Consider the following 9908-nt stretch of genomic DNA (forward strand, 5'->3'; position numbering starts at 1 on the left):
GGAGATGGAGTGTTTTGCTCAAGACCAAAACACACCACCCGGTCTGAGAATCGAATTCACGATCTCTCGTTCGTGAATGCAACACCCTATCCAATAGACCACCTGCCCTCATGCTAATATCATGAATATATACTTTCTGGATTTTTTATTGCCATTTTATGAACAGCTCAAAATCATTTGACTTGTACATATTAGACCAAACTATAGCAGCGTTAATCTCTGTCTTTCCTCTTCACATTCAGTCAGACTCTCTCTCTCTCTCTCTCTCTCTCTCTCTTCTGCCGCTCTCTATCTCTCTCTGTCTCTCTTATTATCTCTGTTCTACAAATAAAATTGCAAAACAACAAACAAACAACCTGACCGCTCCTTTTAAAGCCTAAAAACAAGGTTACTAAATTAAGTTAAAAACAGTGGATTCTCCCGTTTAGTCTTTTAATATGGGCTGCTTGCTACTACTTTAAAATTTCAAAGTAAGAATCATATTGAATGCCATATTAAATTATCAACTAAGCAGATTAGAATCGACCTGTATATCATCCTTAATCATACAAATAGACACACACATATATACATACATAAATATAAGTATGTACTTATGTATTTATGTATGTATGTGTGTATAGATGGATGGATGGAGAGATGAATGGATGGTTGTAAGTATGTATATTTAATTTACTTGGAATTTTCTCCCTTTAGACTGTTTTCTAACACAATCTACTGCGTTTTGAAAATTTATGAAATTAATCTGGCATCCCTAGCCAGGAAATATTTCGTTCCCATTCTGCGAATTCTTCATCATAATTTGATTTCTTCTTTCATTGCTATGAACGATGATCCAAGCCCACCGTGTTTTCCTGATATGATTCGGTTTCTGAAAAGCTAACTGACTTGAGACGCTTTCGTCTCCATTTCCCCTTTAACCTTTCTATAATATATTGTAAACAGTAATTTAAAAAAAAAACCCGCACCTCAAAATGAAATGCTTGACGTTTTAAAGGAGCGGTTGAGTGGTAAGAAGTTTTGCTTCTCATCCAAATGGTTTCGAGTTCAATCTCTTATCGTAGAACCTTGGCCGATTCTCTTCGTCTGTAGCACCGAGCCGACCAAAGCCTTGTGAGTAGATTTGGTAGATCGAAACTGAAAGAAGCCCAAAGTATATTCTTTTGTTCTTTTATTTTGTTTTTTTACTTGTTTCAGTCATTTGACTGCAGCCATGCTGGAGCACCACCTTTAGTCAAACAAATCGGCCCCAGGACTTATTTTTTGTAAGCCTATCATATCTCTCTCGTTTGCCAAACCTCAAAGTGGCGAGCACGTAAACACACCAACATTGGTTGTCAAGCGATAGTGGAGGGACAAACACAGACCCAAATAACAAATACACACACACGCACACACACACACACACACACACACACACACACTCACACACACACACACTCACATATATTTTATTTTTCTATTCTAGACACAAGGCCGGGAATTTGAAGGGGGCGAGGATAGTCGGTCACATCGCCCCCTGTACTTGATTGATACTTAATTTATCAACTCCGAAAGGATGAAAGGCAAAGTCGACCTCGGAGGAATTTGAACTCAGAACGTAAAGACAGGCGAAATACCGCTAAACATTTAGCTCGGCATGCTATCGTTTCTGCAAGCTTGCCGCCTCTATTTTCCATTATATAATGCGTGTGTGTGTATGTGTGTGTGGTACTACTACTACTACTACTACTACTACTACTACTACTACTACTACTACTACTACTACTACTACTACTACTGCTGCTGCTGCTGCTGCTATTACTACTACTACTGCTGCTACTGCTACTGCTGCTGTGGCTGTTGCTGTGGCTGCTGCTATGGCTGCTGCTGCTGCTACTACTACTACTACTACTACTACTAATAATAATAATAATAATAATAATAACAATAATAATAATAATAATAATAATAAAATTTATACGCTAGGCATAAGGCCCGAAATTTTTGGGGAGGTGGGGGGGCCATAGTACGCAACTGGTACTTAATTTGTCGACCCCGAAAGGATGAAAGGCAAAGTCGACCTCTGCGGAATTTGAACTCAGCATGTTGCAGCAGACGAAATACCGCCCGGCGTGGTAACGTTTCTACTAGCTCGCCACTTTAATAATGATAATAATAACAATAATGATAATAATAATAATAATAATAATAATAATAATAATAATAATAATAATGATAATGATAATGATAATGATAATAATAATGATAATAATAATAATAATAATAATAATAATAATAATAATAATAATAATAATAATAATGATAATGATAATAATAATGATAATAACAAAATGATAATAATAACAACAACAACAACAACAACAACAACAACAATAATAATAATAATAATAATAATAATAATAATAATAATAATAACATTAATAACAACAACAACAACGTGGTTGTTGCCGCTTGTAATCAATATTTTCATTTATCTTTGATAAAGTAACCTGATTACCATTGTCAGTTTGAAATGTTTCGAAGCAAAAATGAGCAATTACTTGAAAGAAATATGAAGAAATTTGAACCTGAAGCTCTTATCAATAAAGTTGAGAACTCTGGCGTTTTTTCAATTAAATCTGTTATGAATATAAACGAAAAAGGCCAAACCAGTTAAATAATCACCATGAGATTGAAAACGAGACAGTTTCTTTCATATTGTAGTATATTCCGTTACAAAATAGACATAACTAAGATTTGAGATAATGCATATAACAGCTTGATGAGTAATATGCTACTTAAAAAGTAATTTAAAAGCAATGTTAAAAAGTATTTAGAAAGTATCTTTTCCCGAATCTGCTAAACCATAATTTGTTAGTGCATATATCATAGTGTGATACTGAGCAAATATTAGTGGTAGCATTTAGTATGTATATACATGCATACATAGGTGTGTGTGTGCGCGTCTGTGTGTGCGATTCTATAAATATATATGTATATATGTGCATTTATAACCATGTATATATACGTATATATGTACGTATATATAATATATATATGATATATATATATATATATTATATATATATATATAATACACATATATATATAAATAATATATAAATATTATAATAAATGATATATATATACATACATACATACGTGAATATATATATATATATATATATATATATATATATTATATATATATATATATATATATATATATGAGTGGCTGTGTGGTAAGTAGCTTCCTTATCAACCACATGATCCCGTGTTCAGTCCTAATGCGTGGCATCTTGCACAAGTGTCTTCTACTATAGCTTCGGGCCGACCAAAGCCTTCTGAGTGGATTTGGCAGAATGAAACTGCAAGAAGCCTGTCGTATAAGAATATTTATATGTGTATATATGATGTATATATGATTATTTATGATGTGTTCAGATCAGTTCTGCTGACGATCATTAGACGTAAGTTGAATGTGAAATCACGGTGATACAGAACTAAATTCATTTTTTTAAATGTCTTGCTTTGAAAAACTGCATTTGGGTATGATTAGTATAATTTTGGTAGTAATGACTTTGTCCCTCCTAGTGTGAGGCATTTATGTGTAATAATGCCCTCTATACAATATAGATATAATTAATTTGTTCAAAAGAAAAAAATTATTTTCGAATTCTTTTCTTTTATGAGGTTTTCACGCTAGCTACCCGATAATTTCTTGTTAAGATCCCTTATTAAGAGATTATCCTTAATTGTTAAACTTATTCCGAAATACTTTTCATTACCCGACATGCAGTTCGTAAAAAGCCCGCCATTTACCGGATATATGATTTATAAACATTCCATGTGCTTGGCCGGAGTGAGCAGTTGTCTGTTCGTCTTCGCTACGTAAGGTTGGTAGTTTATTTATGATGTGTTCAGAATCAGTTCTGCTGACGATCATTAGACGTAAGTTGAATGTGAAATCACGGTGATACAGAACTAAATTCATTTTTTTAAATGTCTTGCTTTGAAAAACTGCATTTGGGTATGATTAGTATAATTTTGGTAGTAATGACTTTGTCCCTCCTAGTGTGAGGCATTTATGTGTAATAATGCCCTCTATACAATATAGATATAATTAATTTGTTCAAAAGAAAAAAATTATTTTCGAATTCTTTTCTTTTATGAGGTTTTCACGCTAGCTACCCGATAATTTCTTGTTAAGATCCCTTATTAAGAGATTATCCTTAATTGTTAAACTTATTCCGAAATACTTTTCATTACCCGACATGCAGTTCGTAAAAAGCCCGCCATTTACCGGATATATGATTTATAAACATTCCATGTGCTTGGCCGGAGTGAGCAGTTGTCTGTTCGTCTTCGCTACGTAAGGTTGGTAGTTTATTTATGATGTGTTCAGAATCAGTTCTGCTGACGATCATTAGACGTAAGTTGAATGTGAAATCACGGTGATACAGAACTAAATTCATTTTTTTAAATGTCTTGCTTTGAAAAACTGCATTTGGGTATGATTAGTATAATTTTGGTAGTAATGACTTTGTCCCTCCTAGTGTGAGGCATTTATGTGTAATAATGCCCTCTATACAATATAGATATAATTAATTTGTTCAAAAGAAAAAAATTATTTTCGAATTCTTTTCTTTTATGAGGTTTTCACGCTAGCTACCCGATAATTTCTTGTTAAGATCCCTTATTAAGAGATTATCCTTAATTGTTAAACTTATTCCGAAATACTTTTCATTACCCGACATGCAGTTCGTAAAAAGCCCGCCATTTACCGGATATATGATTTATAAACATTCCATGTGCTTGGCCGGAGTGAGCAGTTGTCTGTTCGTCTTCGCTACGTAAGGTTGGTAGTTTATTTATGATGTGTTCAGAATCAGTTCTGCTGACGATCATTAGACGTAAGTTGAATGTGAAATCACGGTGATACAGAACTAAATTCATTTTTTTAAATGTCTTGCTTTGAAAAACTGCATTTGGGTATGATTAGTATAATTTTGGTAGTAATGACTTTGTCCCTCCTAGTGTGAGGCATTTATGTGTAATAATGCCCTCTATACAATATAGATATAATTAATTTGTTCAAAAGAAAAAAATTATTTTCGAATTCTTTTCTTTTATGAGGTTTTCACGCTAGCTACCCGATAATTTCTTGTTAAGATCCCTTATTAGAGATTATCCTTAATTGTTAAACTTATTCCGAATACTTTTCATTACCCGACATGCAGTTCGTAAAAAGCCCGCCATTTACCGGATATATGATTTATAAACATTCCATGTGCTTGGCCGGAGTGAGCAGTTGTCTGTTCGTCTTCGCTACGTAAGGTTGGTAGTTTATTTATGATGTGTTCAGAATCAGTTCTGCTGACGATCATTAGACGTAAGTTGAATGTGAAATCACGGTGATACAGAACTAAATTCATTTTTTTAAATGTCTTGCTTTGAAAAACTGCATTTGGGTATGATTAGTATAATTTTGGTAGTAATGACTTTGTCCCTCCTAGTGTGAGGCATTTATGTGTAATAATGCCCTCTATACAATATAGATATAATTAATTTGTTCAAAAGAAAAAAATTATTTTCGAATTCTTTTCTTTTATGAGGTTTTCACGCTAGCTACCCGATAATTTCTTGTTAAGATCCCTTATTAAGAGATTATCCTTAATTGTTAAACTTATTCCGAAATACTTTTCATTACCCGACATGCAGTTCGTAAAAAGCCCGCCATTTACCGGATATATGATTTATAAACATTCCATGTGCTTGGCCGGAGTGAGCAGTTGTCTGTTCGTCTTCGCTACGTAAGGTTGGTAGTTTATTTATGATGTGTTCAGAATCAGTTCTGCTGACGATCATTAGACGTAAGTTGAATGTGAAATCACGGTGATACAGAACTAAATTCATTTTTTTAAATGTCTTGCTTTGAAAAACTGCATTTGGGTATGATTAGTATAATTTTGGTAGTAATGACTTTGTCCCTCCTAGTGTGAGGCATTTATGTGTAATAATGCCCTCTATACAATATAGATATAATTAATTTGTTCAAAAGAAAAAAATTATTTTCGAATTCTTTTCTTTTATGAGGTTTTCACGCTAGCTACCCGATAATTTCTTGTTAAGATCCCTTATTAAGAGATTATCCTTAATTGTTAAACTTATTCCGAAATACTTTTCATTACCCGACATGCAGTTCGTAAAAAGCCCGCCATTTACCGGATATATGATTTATAAACATTCCATGTGCTTGGCCGGAGTGAGCAGTTGTCTGTTCGTCTTCGCTACGTAAGGTTGGTAGTTTATTTATGATGTGTTCAGAATCAGTTCTGCTGACGATCATTAGACGTAAGTTGAATGTGAAATCACGGTGATACAGAACTAAATTCATTTTTTTAATGTCTTGCTTTGAAAAACTGCATTTGGGTATGATTAGTATAATTTTGGTAGTAATGACTTTGTCCCTCCTAGTGTGAGGCATTTATGTGTAATAATGCCCTCTATACAATATAGATATAATTAATTTGTTCAAAAGAAAAAAATTATTTTCGAATTCTTTTCTTTTATGAGGTTTTCACGCTAGCTACCCGATAATTTCTTGTTAAGATCCCTTATTAAGAGATTATCCTTAATTGTTAAACTTATATATATATATATGTATACATATATATATGAGTGGATGTGCATATATATATATACGTATCTACATGTGCACACACACACACACATATATATATATATCCATGTATGTATGTATGCATCGTTATATACATGAATATATATATACGTAGAGGATGAATATGTGTGTGTGAGTTTGGATATGTGCGAGGGTGTATGAGTGTGTGTGATTGCATATGTGTGTGTGTGACACTGCGGGTGTTCGTAAAAATTGCCTGCTTTCCACATTTTCCTGTTTACATGCTTGGCGGATTAAGCTTTACAGAGACTCTGTATGTTTATGTTCGAATGAGGAACATATGATTTTAAACTCTAAAGTGAAATGTATTGATTTCTACCATATGCCAAAATATGGCATTTTTTTTGTGGCGTGCAAGGAGCGAACAGCTGATTAAATCTGCATCTGTACTCGTCAGGTCCATATTAGACCGGTGTCAGAACGTTGAAGGGCGAAGTGAAACACGGTGCGTTCTGAATCCAGACCGTAAAGAAACACAACTTAATAGTGCATGTCGTTTTCCCCACCACACAACCGATGAAACTAAACCACATGCGATTAAAAAAAAAAAATTAAATCACAATGTTCAGGGCGCCCTCACTAGGTACCGAAACTGCATAACCAGTATTTGCTGGTGCTCTCGATTACACTACAGCCTTTCAGCTCAGCATCCTCAAATTAAGACCTTTGAATTACGTCTAGATTTTAACTGTATTATTTTATCCTGCTGAAAATGTGGGGAGCTGGCAGAATCGTTAGCACTCCAGGCAGTATGCATACCGGCATTTCGTCCTCCGCTACATACTGGTTTCAAATTCTACCGCGGCCGACTTTGTCTTTCATTCTTTCGGGTTCGCTGAAATAAGTACCAGTTACGTACTCGTGTCCATGTGTGATCGACCAGCACCCTTACCCCAAAATTTTAAAATCCTTGTACTTGTTCTTTTCTTTTTGCTAGAATTTTAGGCATTTTCTCTAATGTACTGTGTCACAGACTATACCATTGCGGTGCAAAGACTTGAAGAGTTTAGCCGAAGAAATCAACCCAAGTGGTTGTCTTTTAAATCTGGTGCTTATTTCGTCGGTGTTATTTGACCGAAACACCAAGATATAGGGCAGAAAAAACCTCACCGCGTCGCAAGCGGTGTTAGGTTAAGCGAAAACACACGCGAGTAAACACACACACCACATACATGTGTGTGTGTGTGTTTGCATATATGAATGTAAACATTTATGCAACGCATGTGCGTATGTATATGTATGCCATGAATGTATGTATATGTATACACACACATATATGCAAACGCAAACACGCACACGCCCACACATCCATATTCAATGTGGATGTTGATTATGGCCGGTCAGAAAATTAGCATTGGGTTCGCACCCTAGTCCTCTTAGCGATATCGGCGATTTCTCACACCTGCTTGCTGGAAGCATATAATCCCTTCTTAATGGAGGTAGGAATACAGACTTGGTCACACAGAGTTGTGAATTAACCTCCTGAAGCGAAAATATTCAGAGCAAAATCCTCTCGCAGAGAGATGGGACGATGTCTCTTCAACCAGTTCCAGTTGTGTCCAGTTGTGTCCAAGACGTGTGAATTTCTTTACGATTTCCGTTCAACAGTCAGCAAGCGGGGAATTCCATATCGCCAACATGAAATTTCTTTCATACACACACACACGCACGCACACATACACATATATATCGTAAAATATATCTGCCAACTAAATGTGGCGGTCCCATAGAGGATGATGTTACTGTTGGTTTAGCCCCAAGAAGTGATATCCTCCAGCTGGCTAACGACACACTGTCTGTGTCCGATTAGTATTTGCGAGGAGAGGTCATCGCTCTCATCTCTTGCCCTACGTAATACACACAGACTCGGGTTTCTGGGTAGTTAGCCGTCTTCAATGTGTGATAATCATCAGCTAGTGTATACATACTTACATATGTATACATTCGCCATGCTAGACCGCTGAACTCAACACATTTTTTCTCATTCTCTGTTTATTTGCTCTTATTCCTTTTTGTCAAATAGCGTCGGCTCGAAACGTAAAAGACTTTTCATGCCTTATATCGTAAAGATATTCCCCACATGCGTGTGTGCGTGCGCATATACACACATCACACGTATATGCATACTAGCTTACATACATTCATACATGCGCATATAGGAACAACCTTCGCTGAACCGTAACTTACTCACTTGCTGCTTCTAATTGAAAACTTTGCCTGTGTGAGAAATTCCATGTACTGAAATGGTATGCGGAATCCATCACCAGAAAAACAAATCTTTTCTACTATTGTTGCCACTAAATAAATTTCCTGTAAATGAACTTATAAACAATAGTCGCGAATATCCTTAGGCAACAAACCCTGGCTTTTCAGGTTATACAATTTTCTATTCGTAAACCACACCGGAACCCACCATACCTGGTAAAAAGCACCGGACACAACTATACTTGACACGCAAACCGATGTACAACGTGGTACTACGAAACTAGTTATGGCACCACATGGAACCCCTAAGACGAAAATTTCTTGGCAGTACTAAGTATAAACTAAATTCTAATGAGGTGAAGCAACAAATTTGGCCATAAACCCTGATATTGACCGCTAAAAACTAATGATCAACTGCTAGTTCATGTAGACCACGGCGTACGTCACAAACGCGACATAAAGCAAACTAAGAAGTTTATTATGCAACAACATGGTTTTGGGTTCAGTTCCACTGCGCAACACCTTGGACAACTGTCCTCTACTATAGCTCGGCGCGACCTATGTCTAATGAGTGAATTTATTTGACGGAAACTGTGTGGAAGCCACGTATGTGTATATATGTATATAAATGCATGTGTGTATTTGTCTTTGTGTGTTTTCCACCTCCAACCAGCACCACCACGAATTGATAACCGATGTTGGTTTGTTTATGCCTCTGTATATTAGTGGTTAAGCTAAAGACAGCATTAACACCACAAATATAACAACAACGACGACAACAACAGCAACAACAACGACGACGTCAACAACAACAACAACAACATCAACAACACAGCAAGATATCACAGACGAAAATAAATCTCCAAAAATGATTAATGGTTGACACTTGAAAGATATTTTTCTAAACAAACTTTTTCTGGTTGTGTAGTATGATACAAACCACTGGCGTGAATTGAGGCTACAAATATTTCTCACCCTAGGGTGTAATTGATAGCACACTTTTAACCTATCAAGGGTA

The 9908-nt window shown here is 35.5% G+C and overlaps 1 long non-coding RNA gene across 1 annotated transcript in view; it reads left to right on the plus strand.

The window, feature by feature from the left end:
• Positions 1-8185, plus strand: part of LOC118764266 — a 13450-nt gene extending 5265 nt beyond the window's left edge. Inside the window, exon 3 of the long non-coding RNA XR_005000066.1 lies at positions 8174-8185. This is a non-coding gene — a long non-coding RNA (uncharacterized LOC118764266). The remainder of the gene's footprint in view (positions 1-8173) is intronic.
• Positions 8186-9908: the final 1723 nt, after the last annotated feature.

The sequence above is a fragment of the Octopus sinensis genome, linkage group LG7 (genome assembly GCF_006345805.1).
Source record: "Octopus sinensis linkage group LG7, ASM634580v1, whole genome shotgun sequence".
Taxonomy (NCBI): domain Eukaryota; kingdom Metazoa; phylum Mollusca; class Cephalopoda; order Octopoda; family Octopodidae; genus Octopus; species Octopus sinensis.